We start from the raw sequence: 18,246 nt of genomic DNA on the forward strand, positions 1-18,246 counted from the left end.
CCTCACCACCACGTCATTTAAAAACACCTCACCACCAAGTAATTCAAAACACCTCACCACCACGTAATTCAAAACATCTCATCACCAACTAATTCAAAACACCTCACCACCACATAATTAAAAACACCTCACCACCACATAATGAAAAACCCCTCACCACCACATAATTATAAATACCTCACCACCACGTAATTCAAAACACCTCACCACCATGTGATTTAAAAACACCTCACCGCCATGTGATTTAAAAACACCTCACCCCCGCATCATTTAAAAACACCTCACCACCACGTCATTTAAAAACACCTCACCACAACATAATTCAAAATACCTCACCACCACGTGATTCAAAAACCACCACAACGTTATTAAAAACACTTCACAACCACGGAAACAAAAGTTTGAGGGAGTCGTTAAGTGACAACACAGACACTGCCCAGATCTGTAGATATATAGATAAATGACTGTACCCGAGTTGCCGTTTTGTCATCGTTTAAACCAATCATAATTCAAACAATTATTTTTCACAAATGTGTTGTAATATACGTGATATCACATTTTATAAACAATTGAAGTTGAAAAAAAATATTTTTTCCCCCAAAAAATGCCAAAAACAAATTGGAAATTTTTTCAAAAAAAATACCCTTAGCACATACCGACGGGAGAGATATGTGCATACCAGAAGTTTGGTACGATTTCACAAAAGTTTGAGAAAGTAGTTCAGTGACAACACAAGACAAGACATGACAACACAACACAACACAGGACAGGACAGACACTGCACAGATATATATTGTTGCGGATCTCAGAACGTCGGCCTTCCCCTTACCAAGGGGGGATGAATCCCGTTGTCTTTTTACTCGCCGTCGCGATCCGGGGCTATCACGTTCCTTCCGGTCGGTGTTAAATAGGGTTGTAAGCCGAATTAGTCTAATTACATAAGTACTAACACCGGCCGTGAAGCGAGGAAATAACCCCACCCGAACCACGGTTTCAGTGGACACGCCGAGCGATAGCGAGCCGCAATTCGGGCTGTTAACAGGTACTAAACCCGATTGGAGCGGTTCCTAGTCGTGCCACGCTTATCCAATGGAGAAATCACTAAGATTGTCGAATTAAGAGGAAAACAGGAGGAACAAGTAATTTATTACACGCTTTGTACAAAGAAGAGGAAGAAGCAGCAGAAATGTACAGTGAAGAGGAAGAAGAAGATACACAGGGCAGCCTTATAACAGTCTTATACTTATCCCTGGACATGGGCCCGTTCACACTCAGTCACACTCTCAGACTCACTCACATGGGGTTTGTAGATGATCAGGCGATGGTCCCAAGGGTCTCGTTCACAGCTCGCTCCAGTCCCCGACTCGTGCCGTGAAGACGATGGTAGACGGCAGGCAAGATCTTCGTGTATCGGTGGCGCAGATCGGACTATTACATCGGGGAAAGGTAGGCTGGCTAGCGGTTACGTTGTGGCTCACGGCCGCGTATGTAATAGAAGGACCGGCGCTTGATATGCGCTCCCCGTAAGCCCACAGCCAAATTCCCACCGAGCCCTTGCAATCGATCAGGATAGCGCGTCTTTCCCAATAGTTCACAATGGCGCTTTCCCCAGCGAGTCCTGGTAACCAACAACGCAATGCGCTCCAACCAAGTCCTTTGCCACTGCCCTATGCACGCGAGTCCTCTCAAAGGGCTTTGCACGCTGGGTTATATCGCGCAGCTTCATCAAACCCTCTCAAATCTCTAGCCACACCATTACCACGCCCTATCAGGCCATCTCACCCGAGCCCTGGTTGGTTGTTGGGGTCTTACCGGCTCCGCCCTTGATGTCTGCTTGACGTGGCCACACCCCCGACCTCGCGCTCCGCCCCCTTTTCAGGCCTTACCTCGTGGCATTTGGGCTGGTTCGAGCGAAAGCCCAAGGGCAGCGAACGCTACTGGCAAGCAAGGTGCAACAACTGCGAGCATCGTAATGCGAGGGGCAATGGGGTACAGACTGGATGGTGTGCAATGGAGTCGATTGGAGGGAGGGCTGCAGAATGAACGGGGCCTACTCTTATATGTTTTACACAACACAGATGATAACTATTGGAAATGGCCTTATCCTAAACACATACTATGACATAACTAATGTTCTAAATGGGCCTACGTGTTGCTTGTGGCCTAACTATGGGGTGCAACCTTTAACCTTTAATGATGTTACCTGTGTGGGTTCTCAAAACCGCAACACTGCACCGCTCCTTTGCCAGGCTCGTCCCCGAGCCAAACCACATACCAGTGAGGACTGCCGGCTTCAAGCAAGGGTCAGGACTACCTTTTAAATTAGTGTGACACTCAGGTGTGGTTTTCCCTCTACATTTACTCTAACACCCTGTGTGCGACAGTTTTACACACTAGATATGTCCCACCTACTGCGTTGTGTACTATCTAACTGACTCACGCCCACAATTAACCGAATTACGGAATTATTTTCAAACTACACATAAAGCCGGTGGGGAGCATGTTATTTACAAGACTACTAATTATTTACAATACTACAACCCAGGACCTGTCTTTTGTGGGAAGAGAGAAGGATTTTTGATAAGAGGAAACACAAATGCCATGCACTGCACCAATACACCATACACCCATATGCACCCAAATAAAAAAAAATGCACAAAAAGCACCATCACCAAAACAAAATGCACAATCATCACATTTCAATAATCCTGAAGGACGTCTTGTGCTTGGCTGGCTGCTGGACTGCGACGTCTTCCTGCTTCATGTTCTTCGGTGTGCCATTGTCAAACTTAAAGTCTTCTTGTCCTGGCACACCAGAGGAATTTAATAAAAAGTGCACAAACCGTGTCCGCTTTTTATTTTGGCCAGCAGGGCCAGCTTAGGTGGTCCGACTGCATGGCATTGGGGCCACTTGAAAAACAGTGGTCCGCAGGGCAAGGTAATGTTCGCCGCGATTGCCTGCCCAAGCAAAGGTGCCAGGCCACAGAACGTGTGGTCCATATGGTGTACCGGTGCAGTCAGCAGGCAGCAGGCAGCAGGGTGCAGCGCAAGAGTGCGGCCGCACCGCTCAGGACACCTGCACACTCCCCTCAACAAAAGGTAATGGGTCCATGGGTGGGGAGGAAAGACAGAGCAGAGGTTAGCGGGGGAAAGGGCGCAAGGGTACATGTCAATACAAGGTAATGCAACATGAGGGGCATGGGAGAGCGAGTGGAGAAAGCTCGTCCCTAGCCGTACGTAACCCCCCATGCCAATCTACACTACCCTTGCGCCTCCCCGTATTTACACAATTTACAAATTCGTCTCTACCGTCTTGTCTCCCATATCTCCCCCTAAACCAAATTCGTTGCCAATCCCTCCCAAGAAGGAAGGGATTGAATTACACACAATGTCTCACCCACGTCATGATGCGTCTTTCCAATCCAAACATTTGCAAAATCCGGTGTGGAGTCCTGTCACTTTGGTGAGTGGATGTGTATGGTGCGAAGAGATTTTCATCCTAACTATCCTTCTAATTGACATTAACTCACTTTACACTACCCGGGGTCTTGCCCTGCCAATCCAATTGGCCTCTTTACACTATGTGGTTCTAAAAACCAATTCCCATTGATCATGCTGTGGTGCTCTACCAATTTGGGGTCTCACTCCCCCAATTTTTCCGACTGTGCCCTCGCACAATTTCGGGGCTGGGTCGTGTGGCTCGACCAGCAGGTCCTACTTACCTGCGCACCTCCGCCACTGATGTCGCCACCCGAGCTTGCCTAGCTCCTCAACTACCCTAACCTGGGGAAGGCCCTCCTGGCTCTCTCACCCCTTGATGCCCTCTCTGGCATTGGGCTACCCGGGTCCTTCTCCTCGGATCCTCAGGCCCCACTGAACTCTACTTGAACGCTACCTGGCTCCCAGAGCCTAACTGCGGCCTCACCTGGCTGACAGACTACCAGTGGCGGAGTGCCCATTTAACCATACTCACTAATTAAGCCCACACACCCAGCCATCTCCACAGACTTATGCACCCCTCAAAGCCTTAACTTGCTACTATCCGCACCACAGATGTCAATATCCAAACAATTTACCTACTCCCTCTACCTAACTTTAAACTACCCTCCCCGGGTATTCGTGAAGGGGTCCATCTTCCCCCATCCACTCCTTCGCACCATGCACTCCACACCACTCATTCCACACACCATTTATTCAACACCATTTATTTCATACCACTATTCTCCACTTGCACACCATGCAAGCCAATCACTCAATACACTTGCACTTGTCCACTATACTCTACTCATACACTTTCACACACACACACACACACACACACATCATTCTCGACCATTGCCTCATTTGCTCACTCTTACCACAAAGACTCTCATTCACAATTCCTCATTTGCGCCTAAAGCGCATCCTCAAGCTCATATACAATTTCTCCACACTACTACATACACACAGCTTCATCTATGTAGCTGCTTCCCTCTAATACTAGTGCTTTCCCTGTCATCCCTTACGCTAAGCACATCCCTCGTCATTATCAACCAACTAATCTCTCTACGTCCCCTCTAATTGTACAATGTCTCTACTTAAATCTCAAGTCTCCTAAAGTCATCTTTCTAGATCCCTAACAATTATCCTAGCCCGCCCTCGGCTAGTTCACACTGCCAAACCCCATAAACTACTGCTCCTCTGCCCCAAAGATACAATGTGAGGGATGGTAGATCTGCCATCCCTCTACACCGTATACCATTCGCCATCACTATCACTATCCGTTCGCTTGAGCCTCTCCGTGCAGGAATACAGCGTATTTACAGCTCGGCTTCGCAAAGCCGAGCAATGCATGCAGATGGTCAGTCTCCTGTTGGTTGGGTCCGTCCGGCATTTTCGATTCTGGGGAGGAGGCATACTCGGACCGAGGTTCCAGACGCCATCCCGGCGCGGAGCCTTCCGGTCTCTGCCACGATGACCCAACCTCCCCCGGTCGGAGCACCGCGCCCGCCAGGGGGCGAAGGTCCGACCTCGCCTTTCTCCCCTCAAACCGTGCCATTTGCCTTTACGACGCGGCACCGACCATACAGGGCGGACCCGGCCCGAATCGTGCACGCTGCCGCGGCAACGATCCCCGCCGGCTCCCGCAGCACACAAAGCACACCATGCCCCGAGAACTCACGTCGGCTATCCGTCGGCCTAAACGCTGCCCCAGTCTGCGTCGATGCCCGAGTCGCATTCTCACACCACGCGACCCATTTCTCACTCGTACACCGAGGCGCTCCAGCGCCTCCCATACACTCCATGCATTCTATTACGACACACTCTCGTGCATTCTGCTTTCTTGTACACTCTTCTGTTCCACACTCAGGTGCACACCACTCAGGCACACTCATTCTACTCACACACTCTGTTACACACTTCTCTTCCATGCACTCCTCTCGTGCACTCTCTCCCGTTACATCCTCTGTAACAACCATAGGTGTGCACTCTTGCACATACCCAATCAGCGCACACCTACCCACGGGTGTGCAATCCCCTGCTGCACACCCAATCACGTGCTCTGGTGTGCACTCTCGCACACCCTCTGCCTCTCCAAGGTGCTCTGGTGTGCACTCCCGCACACTCTCTACAACCATTGCACACTCTGTGTCATACTCTTCACACATACACTCTGTAGTGCATTCTTCTTCGCACTCTGTAACACACTCGCACTCTGGCGCCGGTCGCACACTTGCGCCATTCACTCTCGTACAGCGCACCACGGACCTTCCACAAGCGCCCGGGTGACGCCGCGATCCCAAGCGCGTGAAAAATCCTTTTGCGCCAAACACTTTCGCGCCAAACCATTTCGCGCCATACACAATCCTGCTTACCTTCGGGATCCTCCTCTCCTGCACCAACTGCAAACTTCCATTTCGGTTAGGCAGCACGACATCATAATGTGAATGCAGACTTTGCGTACATTCCATTTTTTCCTCCCATTCAATTCCTATCTCTGCCGTCTCCTTAACCCCAATTTCCACTATAATTTCTTTTTCCTTATTAAGCTCGACGACCGCTGGCGCACATAAAATAAAATTTTCCAATTCAGCGGTCGTCGGCTTTTCTATTCCCCGTGTCACGATTTCTACCTCGGTCCACTTAACTGTGCTCTGCTCTGGCTCGCTTTCCCCACGCTTCTCAAATCGCGTTACCTCGTCGCGTACCAATGTGCCTTTCCAGCTCGACCTGCGGTCAATGTTCTCCCCAAATTTTTTTTTCATGTGGCCACCCATTCGGTTTTCAAACCCCGTTAACCCGTCCTTCATTCCTTTCATTTGATTCTCTCGGGTGGCCATCCTGTTTTCCAACCCCGTCAACCCCTCGTTCATTTCTCCCATTTGGCCACCCACGTCCTCCAATTGGCCCCCCAATTTGCTTTCTAATCCCCCCAATTTGCTTTCTAATCCCCCCAATTTGCTTTCTAATCCCCCAATTCCCTCAATTTGACTTTCCAATCGCTCTCCCATTTTCTTTTGCTCCCGGGTGGATTCGTCCTTGTTACTCCTTGCTTCGTCCCTTTTTCCTTTCAGGTTATCTTCTGTCTTGACCATAAGACTGCTGGGCCATAGAAGTTCACGGTTCACGTTTCACGTTTCACGTTTCATGGTTCACGCGTGTAAAGAAAAGTGGACAAACGTAGTATGACTTGCTCTGGGCCATAGAACGCCTTTCATGTTTCACGTTTCACGTGTCACGTTTCACGCGTGAAAGGCGGAATGAACATGCACACTTTTTCTATGCGTGAAAACGGAGATCTCGGTCGACCTGATTATTTTTAGACTGACATCCGGGCAAAACTTCCGAAACAAAATGGACGACTACCGAGAACAGTTGATCGAGTTAGTGAGAGCAAGGCCCCTGCTGTGGGATCCGCGTGTGGCGGATTACAAAGACAAGGACCAGAAGGCACAAGTTTGGGAGAACTTGAATGGGCGTCTGAATTCACCGACAGGTTAAGGTTTATTGTTTTCGGGTGTGTGCGCGTGTGTGTTTGTTTAATTGTGTGTGTGTGTGTGTGTGTGTGTCAATGTGTGTGTGTATGTGTGTGTGTGTGTCAGTGTGTGTGTGTGTGGTTGTTTAATTGTGTGTGTGTGTGTGTGTGTCAATGTGTGTGTGTGTGTATGTGTGTTTGTGTGTGTGTCAGTGTGTGTGTGTGAGAGAGAGAAAGAGAGAGAAAGAGAGAGAGAGAGAGAGAGAGAGAGAGAGAGAGAGAGAGAGAGAGAGAGAGAGAGAGAGAGAGACAGACAGACAGACAGACAGACAGACAGACAGACAGACATACAGACATACAGAGTGAATGGGACAGTGATAAAGACAGAGACAGAGTGAGAAGTTGGAAACGTGTAAAGATTTATAATCCAAATTCGCTATTAGCAACACAAAAACCTGTACTACTTGTCTTTTCATTGTGTTTTAATTGATGTCATTTGCAATGACATTTTGGAATAATGTGTTCCTGTTGCTAGTGATCATTCTTCCCTGGGGGCCATAGAACATGTAAAGATTGATATTTAATTTTGTTCTGACTGCACTACAAAATACAATATTAGTTGACATTTCAGTCTGTATTAATTGATCTCATTTACAAGTACATTTTGTAGGCCTACGTGTGAACAGGTGAACAGCCAAGCGTGAAATCCTATGGCCCAGGGTCCGATTGTTCACGTGAACGTGAACCGTGAAACGTGAAACGTGAAACGTGAAACGTGAACCGTGAACTTCTATGGCCCAGCAGCCTAAAGGCCATCATGTGGTCATAAATAGGCCCCAGTCCACTGGTGCCGCGGGCTCGGCTCTCGCCGCCATGTGCGAGGCGCCGCCATTTTGTTCGCGTGCTACCCCTACTGCTGCACCCTGTTCAATTTCCTCTTCCATTTCTCCCAATTGTCCCAATTCTTCCCAGGGGTCCTGGGTTATTTCTATCTCCTCCTCATCTACCCCCACCGGCATCCGACCGCCTTACCTATCCATGGCACGATTTAATTTAGATGTTAATAAAATTTCGGCCGCTCGTAATTTTGAGTGTGTTAGGTGCACTTCGGGTCAAATCCCACTCCCCGACACCAATTGTTGCAGATCTCAGAACGTCGGCCTTCCCCTTACCAAGGGGGGATGAATCCCCTTGTCTTTTTACTAACCGACGCGATCCGTGGCTATCACGTTCCTTCCGGTCGGTGTTAAATAGGGTTGTAAGCCGAATTAGTCTTATTACTTAAGTACTAACACCGGCCGTGAAGCAAGGAAATAACCCCACCCGAACCACTGTTTCAGTGGACACGCCGAGCGATAGCGAGCCGTGATTCGGGCCGTTAACAGGTACTAACCCCGATTGGAGCGGTTCCTAGTCGTGCCACGCTTGCCCAATGGAGAAATCACTAAGACGGTCGAATTAAGAGGAAAACAGGAGGAACAAGTAATTTATTACACACTTTGTACAAAGAAGAGGAAGAAGAAGCAGAAATGTACAGTGAAGAGGAAGAAGCAGATACACAGGGCAGCCTTATAACAGTCGTATACTTATCCCTGGACACGGGCCCGTTCACACTCAGTCACACTCTCAGACTCGCTCACACGGGGTTTGTAGATGGTCAGGCGATTGTCCCAAGGGTCTCGTTCACAGCTCACTCCGGTCCCCAACTCGTGCCGTGAAGAGGATGGTAGACGGCAGGCAGGATCTTCGCGTTTCGGTGGCGCGGATCAGACAATTACATCGGGGAAAGGTAGGCTGGCTAACGGTTACGTTGTGGCTCACGTCCGCGTATGTAATAGAAGGACCGGCGCTTGATATGCGCTCCCTGTAAGCCCACAGCCAAATTCCCACCAAGCCCTTGCAATCGATCAGGATAGCGCGTCTCTCCCAATAGTTCACAATGGCGCTTTCCCCAGTGAGTCCTGGTAACCAACAACGCAATGCGCTCCAACCAAGTCCTTGTAACCAACAATGCAATGCGCTCCAACCAAGTCCTTTGCCACTGCCGTATGCACGCGAGTCCTCTTACAATGATTTCCACTTGCGAGTCCTTGGACAGTCCTTTGCCACTGTCATATGCACGCGAATCCTCTCGAAGGGCTTTGCGAGCTGGGTTATATCGCGCCGCTTCAGCCAACCCTCTCGAATCTCTAGCCACACCCTTACCACGCCCTATCAGGCCATCTCACCCGAGCCCTGGTTGGTTGTTGGGGTCTTACCGGCTCCGCCCTTGATGTCTGCTTGACATGGCCACACCCCCGACCTCGCGCTCCGCCCCCTTTTCGGGCCTTACCTCGTGGCATTTGGGCTGGTTCGAGCGAAAGCCCAAGGGCAGCGAACGCTTCTGGCAAGCAAGGTGCAACAACTGCGAGCATCCTAATGTGAGGGGCAATGGGGTACAGACTGGATGGTGTGCAATGGAGTCGATTGGAGGGAGGACTGCAGAATGAACGGGGCCTACTCTTATATGTTTTACACAACGCAGATGATAACTATTGGAAATGGCCTTATCCTAAACACATACTATGACATAACTAATGTTCTAAATGGGCCTACGTGTTGCTTGTGGCCTAACTATGGGGTGCAACCTTTAACCTTTAATGATGTTACCTGTGTGGGTTCTGAAAACCGCAACAATATATATATATATATATATATATATATATATATATATATATATATATATATATATATATATCTTCATTAGCCTGTCCCCTGCATAGCAGGAGACAGGGTTTTGCAATCACCTCCGTGTCTGTCTGTCTGTCTGTCTGTCTGTGTGTGTGTATGTCAGTCTTGGCCATAACTTTTTTTCCATTTGAGTTTTGTCATCAAATTTGAACGAAACCTTTATTATGATAATATGGATAATTTAAATTAATAATTTTGTCAAAAGGTCAAAGGTCAGCGTCAAGTAAAATCATCAATTTTAATCCAAATTGGCATGAAATTTAAATTTACCATTTGAGTTTTGTCATCAAATTTTCGAGAAAGCTTTATTATGAGAATATGGAGAAGGCAAATTAATAATTTGTTTGAAAAGGTCAAAGGTCAGTGTCACATTAAATTATCAATTTTTATCCGATTGACATAAAATTGTAAGAATTTGTATATTGGGTCACTGAATTGGTTCACCAATCAAAAGCTAGAAGCTGGTTGTGTTTTTTTTTAGATCAAAAGCTCAAAAGTCAAGGCTGCGTAAAATCACCAATTTTCAGCATATAAACCTGAAATTTTAAGAATTTGCATATTGGGTCACAGAATTGGTTCACCAATCAAAAGCTAGGAGCTGGTTTTTTTTTTTTTTAAGATATGAAGCTCCATGGTGCAGGCTGCATAAATCATCAATTTTCATTTTGTATTTTCTTTACTGTTTTCGTAATTTTGAGCATATGGAAGAAGAAGAAGACGTCTGAATACAAACGGACGCGCATGTGCTTTGCATTTTCAGATGCTTTCTAGTTGGTCCTTTTGTTCGGTATAATGAACATTTTTGAGTACCCGATATGCCATGAACCAGAGAGCATTCTAATGCAGGTGTTGACGATACTGAAGATACAAGAACATATTCAGGATATTTATACTGGAGGGAGCGGGGCGGTGCAGGGGGGCCGGGGCATCTTTCTCCACCTTGCTCAGAACATCATTTATTTTGTTAACAAATATCCAGAATGCTGAGGATTATTTTCCTCTTTCAGTCACATGATGTGCATCTGACTTACTGGTGAACAAGAAAAGATTACTGTGGATTGAATTCAGTTAGCAACACTTTTTCAATCAATACATTGTGAATTGTAATGGTTTTGATTTTTCAGCAGAGAGCAAGAAGCCCTTTTGGTGTATGTATATATATATATATTGTTAAATTTGACAAATAGGGTTGGGGTTGTGTAGATTGAGAGCACACCGTAGGCACTGTGTTAATAAATGGGGGAAATGGGTGGGGTAGTGGAGGAGGGGGGTAGGAGGTGGGAGCTGCGGAAGGATCTAGACTCTGTGATGAGGCTCTCTGTGTCTATGCTTGTCCGCTGACAAAGAACCCGTTGCCTTTCCTCACACTTTTTTTTTTATTCCTCCTTGTTTCTGCGTGACAGTGGTGGCTGCCAGCCATCTGCCTCCATCTCCACCTCCATCACCTCTCGCAGCACCACGGTCTGAATTTGAAGCTTCGGGAGGTAAGCTGATCGTTATGGCATCACATTTGTTCGTGGCATTGTGCCGCACTGGTGGGAAAAGGGACGAGCGGGGGTGCGCTTTGCATATGAGCAATACATAAATGGCGGGTACACGTGTAGGAATTTTGAGATTGCTCGTTTCTGTCTGAATTATTGTGCTGGATTTAAATTGATTTACATTATTGGATGCCCTGTTTTCTTGATGTACATTGTTGTATGCCCTGTTTTCTTGGTGTACATAATTGTATGCCCTGTTTTCTTGGTGTACATAATTGTATGCCCTGTTTTCTTGGTGTACATAATTGTATGCCCTGTTTTCTTGGTGTACATAATTGTATGCCCTGTTTTCTTGGTGTACATAATTGTATGCCCTGTTTTCTTGGTGTACATAATTGTATGCCCTGTTTTCTTGATGTACATTATTGTATGCCCTATTTTCTTGGTGTACATAATTGTATGCCCTGTTTTCTTGGTGTACATAATTGTATGCCCTGTTTTCTTGGTGTACATAATTGTATGCCCTGTTTTCTTGATGTACATAATTGTATGCCCTGTTTTCTTGATGTACATTATTGTATGCCCTATTTTCTTGGTGTACATAATTGTATGCCCTGTTTTCTTGGTGTACATAATTGTATGCCCTGTTTTCTTGGTGTACATAATTGTATGCCCTGTTTTCTTGGTGTACATAATTGTATGCCCTGTTTTCTTGGTGTACATAATTGTATGCCCTGTTTTCTTGGTGTACATAATTGTATGCCCTGTTTTCTTGATGTACATTATTGTATGCCCTATTTTCTTGGTGTACATAATTGTATGCCCTGTTTTCTTGGTGTACATAATTGTATGCCCTGTTTTCTTGGTGTACATAATTGTATGCCCTGTTTTCTTGATGTACATAATTGTATGCCCTGTTTTCTTGATGTACATTATTGTATGCCCTATTTTCTTGGTGTACATAATTGTATGCCCTGTTTTCTTGGTGTACATAATTGTATGCCCTGTTTTCTTGGTGTACATAATTGTATGCCCTGTTTTCTTGATGTACATTGTTGTATGCCCTATTTTCTTGATGTACATTATTGTATGCCCTGTTTTCTTGGTGTACATAATTGTATGCCCTGTTTTCTTGATGTACATTATTGGATGCCCTGTTTTCTTGGTGTACATAATTGTATGCCCTATTTTCTTGATGTACATTATTGTATGCCCTGTTTTCTTGATGTACATTGTTGTATGCCCTGTTTTCTTGGTGTACATAATTGTATGCCCTGTTTTCTTGATGTACATTATTGGATGCCCTGTTTTCTTGGTGTACATAATTGTATGCCCTATTTTCTTGATGTACATTATTGTATGCCCTGTTTTCTTGATGTACATTATTGTATGCCCTGTTTTCTTGGTGTACATAATTATATGCCCTATTTTCTTGATGTACATAATTGTATGCCCTGTTTTCTTGATGTACATTGTTGTATGCCCTATTTTCTTGATGTACATTATTGTATGCCCTATTTTCTTGGTGTACATAATTGTATGCCCTGTTTTCTTGATGTACATTGTTGTATGCCCTATTTTCTTGATGTACATTATTGTATGCCCTATTTTCTTGATGTACATAATTGTATGCCCTGTTTTCTTGATGTACATTGTTGTATGCCCTATTTTCTTGATGTACATTATTGTATGCCCTATTTTCTTGATGTACATTATTGTATGCCCTGTTTTCTTGGTGTACATAATTGTATGCCCTGTTTTCTTGATGTACATTGTTGTATGCCCTATTTTCTTGATGTACATTATTGTATGCCCTATTTTCTTGATGTACATAATTGTATGCCCTGTTTTCTTGATGTACATTGTTGTATGCCCTATTTTCTTGATGTACATTGTTGTATGCCCTATTTTCTTGATGTACATAATTGTATGCCCTGTTTTCTTGGTGTACATAATTGTATGCCCTGTTTTCTTGATGTACATTGTTGTATGCCCTGTTTTCTTGGTGTACATAATTGTATGCCCTGTTTTCTTGGTGTACATAATTGTATGCCCTATTTTCTTGATGTACATAATTGTATGCCCTGTTTTCTTGGTGTACATAATTGTATGCCCTGTTTTCTTGATGTACATTATTGTATGCCCTATTTTCTTGATGTACATAATTGTATGCCCTGTTTTCTTGATGTACATTGTTGTATGCCCTATTTTCTTGATGTACATTATTGTATGCCCTATTTTCTTGATGTACATTATTGTATGCCCTGTTTTCTTGGTGTACATAATTGTATGCCCTGTTTTCTTGATGTACATTGTTGTATGCCCTATTTTCTTGATGTACATTATTGTATGCCCTATTTTCTTGATGTACATAATTGTATGCCCTGTTTTCTTGATGTACATTGTTGTATGCCCTATTTTCTTGATGTACATTGTTGTATGCCCTATTTTCTTGATGTACATAATTGTATGCCCTGTTTTCTTGGTGTACATAATTGTATGCCCTGTTTTCTTGATGTACATTGTTGTATGCCCTGTTTTCTTGGTGTACATAATTGTATGCCCTGTTTTCTTGATGTACATTGTTGTATGCCCTATTTTCTTGATGTATATTATTGTATGCCCTGTTTTCTTGATGTGCATTATTGTATGCCCTGTTTTCTTGATGTGCATTATTGTATGCCCTGTTTTCTTGATGTACATTATTGTATGCCCTGTTTTCTTGATGTACATTATTGTATGCCCTGTTTTCTTGATGTACATTATTGTATGCCCTGTTTTCTTGATGTACATTATTGTATGCGCTGTTTTCTTGGTGTACATTATTGTATGCCCTGTTTTCTTGGTGTACATTATTGTCTGCGCTGTTTTTTGATGTACATTATTGTCTGCCTTGTTTTCTTGATGTACATTGTTGTATGCCCTGTTTTCTTGATGTACATTATTGTATGCCCTGTTTTCTTGGTGTACATAATTGTATGCCCTGTTTTCTTGATGTACATTATTGTATGCCCTGTTTTCTTGATGTACATTATTGTATGCCCTGTTTTCTTGATGTACATTATTGGATTCCCTGTTTTCTTGGTGTACATTATTGTATAAGCTGTTTTCTTGGTGTACATTATTGTATGCCCTGTTTTCTTGATGTACATTAGTGTATGCCCTGTTTTCTTGATGTATATTATTGTATACCCTGTTTTCTTGATGTACATTATTGTATGCCCTGTTTTCTTGATGTACATTATTGTATGCGCTGTTTTCTTAATGTACATTATTGTATGCCCTGTTTTCTTGATGTACATTGGTGTATGCCCTGTTTTCTTGATGTACATTATTGTATATGCTGTTTTCTTGGTGTAGATTATTGTATACACTGTTTTTATGGTGTACATTATTGTATACCCTGTTTTCTTGATGTACATTATTGTATGCCCTGTTTTCTTGATGTACATTATTGGATTCCCTGTTTTCTTGATGTACATTCTTGGATTCCCTGTTTTCTTCGATACACTCTTCCGTCTGATCCTCGGTTCAGAAAAGACGAGCTCGGCATAAAGTTCACGAGGAGTGAGCAGATGGGGATGCTTGAGTAAAATATGATTACCTCATGCATAAATTGTTTTTTTCTTATTTTCTACAATTTTGATTTCTGTTGCCTTGAATTTGGCAAAGATATAGCAAATCAGGGCATATAACCTTCTCATAGACATAGAGGAAATGATGCAAAAAAGCACAGTGGGAATGTGGGCGTATTGCTGTCCATGATGAGATTGATAGATTTGTAAACATACAGGTTTTCCCAGAGAGAAGGAAATAGGGCTTTGGTTTAGCTGCTTAGTGGAGAGAGCATATATTCGTCATATCCTATCGTTATATATTATAACAACATTTATGAAGGTTCACATCTGCACAACAACAACAACAACATGCATTTTAAAGCCATTTTCCCTGCTAGAGCTGGGGTTAGCCTTGCGGTCCCCATGACATTCTCTCCATCTTGCCCTATTTTCTGCATCTCTCCTTGTTAACCCCCTTGCCCGCATTTCTTCTTCCACCATCTTTAGCCAAGTCTTTCTCGGTCTTCCCCGTCCTCTACTTCCTTCTACATTCATTTCCATCACTCTTCTCAACCAGTCACTTTCATCCTTCCTCAACACATGACCAAACCATCTCAACCTGTTCCTCTTCACACCATCAATCACAGGCTCTATTCCCATCATTTTTCGCAATTCATTATTTGTCTTCCTCTCTCTCAATGATACTCTGCACATCCACCGAACCATTCGCATTTCCACCCTTTCCAACCTTCGTTGCTGCTCTACGTTCATTCCCCACGTCTCGCTCCCATAAATCATAACACTTCTCACACATGCAGCATACACCTTTCCCTTCAGCTTCAACGACACTCCCCTCCTCATCAGCACGCCACTCAGTTCCCGAAACTTCTTCCATGCACATCTCACTCCAGCAACCGTTGCCGAATCTGATCCACCTTCTCCATTCAGCATGTCTCCGAGGTAGCAAAATGTTGTCACACCTTCCAGCTTCACGCCGTCTCCAAGATCCAACTCAACATTTCCTCCATCTGCAGCTCCATCTGTGCACACCTTACATTTTAATGTAGCTGCCACACTGGTTAATGACCCTCTCAGACCCACTCAGCGCACATTGTACATTGAATGGTGTTCACTCCGACACCCTTCCTGCACACAGCACAGGGCCACTTCCCAGTTCTTTCCACCTCACCACATGCTTTACCACTTGCGATCACCTTCGTCTTTCCGATATTCACCTTCAGACCTTTTGTCTCCATACATTCCTTCCACTTGTTCATCTTTTCCTTCAGTCCATCCATACTTTCCTCAATCAACACCAGATCATCTGCATACAGCAACTCCCACGGTAAACCCTCCTTTACGTTCTGAGCCAGCACCTCCATCACAGCTACAAATAGTAGTGGACTTAGTACAGACCCCTGATGCACTCCCACCTTCACCTCAAACTCACCACTGTTCCCATCCTTTGTCCTTAAAGCTGTGCATGCTCTTTTGTGCATTGCCATCACTACTCTGATCAACCATTCCTCCACTCCTAACTTCCTCATTGCCCATGTCAATACTTTGCGTGGAACCCTATCGAATGCTTTCTCCAGATCAACAAACGCAAGAAAGAACTTCTTCCTCTTCTCCATGTACTTCTCCTGCAACTGCCTCACAATAAAAAGCACGTCTGTCGTCCCTCTTCCTGGCATACATCCAAACAGCATTTCGTCGATCTTCACTTTCTTCCTTATCCTCCTCTCCAACACCCTTTCCAATACCTTCTTCCATGCTCCAATACCTTTATCGCTTGGGACGAGGCACACTCTAGAGGGTCACCTTTCCCCTTGTATAGAGGGACGAGGGTACTCAGTTCCCAATCCACTGGAATGCGGCCTTCTTTCACCGCCAGATTACAGATCTGTCATTCTCTTCACACCCCAACTTCCTGCTGCCTTCAACATATCTCCCACAACTCCCGTCAGCCCTCCCGCTTTTCTACTCTTCATTGCTTTTATCGCTTCCTCAACTTCCTTCTCAGTTATCTTCTCTGCCGGTCGTAAAACTGGGTTACTCTCTATGTTGCCATCCCATTCATTCTCTGTATTCAACAGCATTTCCATATATCATTTCCATCTTCCTTTAATTCCATCTGGGTCCACAACGATTTGTCCCACTTCATCCTTCAAGCAACTCACCCCCATCACATCACACCTCTCTTTCGCTATCTGCTTTGCAATCCTGAATACTGCTCTCTGACCCTCTTCCGAATCCAAGCGTTCTCCGAACATTTTCCTACCTGCCTCCTGCGCCTTTGCTACCTCTTTCTTTGCAGCCTTCTTGGCTGCCTTATAACTTTCATGATCTGCTGTTTCTGCTCCTGTACCCTTCGCCTTCTGCCACTCCTTGAACTTCTTCCTCTTCTCGTCAATCCTCTTTCCAACTTCATCATCCCACCACCATGTTTCCGAGTGCCTCGGTGGTCCTTTTGTCCATCCACATACCTCACCAACGGCTCCCAACAGACTAGCTTTCATTGACATCCAACCACTTTCAAGCTCAACCACATCATCCTCTACCCTACTCAGCCTCTCTTTTAATGCCTCCCTTACTGTCACCTCTTTCAACCTCCACACCTTCATTCTCGGTTGGTACTTCACCCGCCTAGCTCTCCTCGCACCTTTCACCCTTATGTCGCAGACAACCAAGTGGTGCTCTGAAACAGCCTCCTCCCCCGGGATCACCTTTGTGTCCCGGAGGTCCCCCCCTATCTCGCCTACGCACCATCAGGTAGTCAACGGTTGTCGTCGACCCACCTGACGTGTATGTAACAAGCTTATTATCCTCTTTCTGGAACTGAGTATTACAAATCAACAAATCAGCTCCATCAGCAAACTCCAAAATCCTTTCACCTTCTCCATTTCTCACACCATATCCGTAACCCCCATGAACTCCCTCAAAACCATCCATACTCCTTCCCACATGTCCATTTAGGTCTCCTCTTACCACAACAACTTCCTCATCTTTCACGTTTTCCATCAGCTTCTCTATCGCACACCAGAACTTGTCCTTCTCTTCATCGCTCCGACCAACCTGCAGAGCATATCCCTAGATGACGTTCACCAAGAGCTTTCCAATCATCATTTTCACCATCATCAACCTATCACTCACTCTAGTCACACTCACCACACTGTCTACAAACTTCTCAGAAAACAAGACACCAACACCATTCACGCCCTCCAGGCACCCTTGCCACACAAACTTGTATTTCTGTCCCTGCCTACCCTTCACCATTCTCACACCACTTCCCCTTCCATCTCGTCTCTTGCACACAACATATGTCCACTCTTCTTCTGACCAATACTTCCACCACTTCTCCTGATCTCCCTGTCATTGTCCCTACATTCCATGTCCCAAACCTCAGAAACCGATCTCCACTTCGGGCTGTACCCTGCCCATATGTAGTTGTAATTGTCATGGTTCTCTTTTTGAGGCAATGTTTTTATGGCCGGATGCCCTTCCTGACGCCAAGAAATGCCAA

The 18,246-nt window shown here is 45.0% G+C and overlaps 1 protein-coding gene across 2 annotated transcripts in view; it reads left to right on the forward strand.

The window, feature by feature from the left end:
* LOC137431829 (microtubule-associated protein tau) overlaps positions 1-18,246 on the forward strand; it is a 144,725-nt gene that overhangs the window by 47,172 nt on the left and 79,307 nt on the right. Inside the window, exon 2 of one of the 2 annotated variants that reach the window (XM_078782534.1) lies at positions 11,089-11,169. The gene's annotated coding sequence lies outside the window, so the exon portion shown is untranslated. Of the gene's footprint in view, positions 1-11,088; positions 11,210-18,246 lie in introns of both variants that reach the window. The other variant, XM_078782533.1, reaches the window with a different exon arrangement.

The sequence above is a fragment of the Myxine glutinosa genome, chromosome 7 (assembly GCF_964187855.1).
Source record: "Myxine glutinosa chromosome 7, kmMyxGlut1.1, whole genome shotgun sequence".
NCBI classification, from domain to species: domain Eukaryota; kingdom Metazoa; phylum Chordata; class Myxini; order Myxiniformes; family Myxinidae; genus Myxine; species Myxine glutinosa.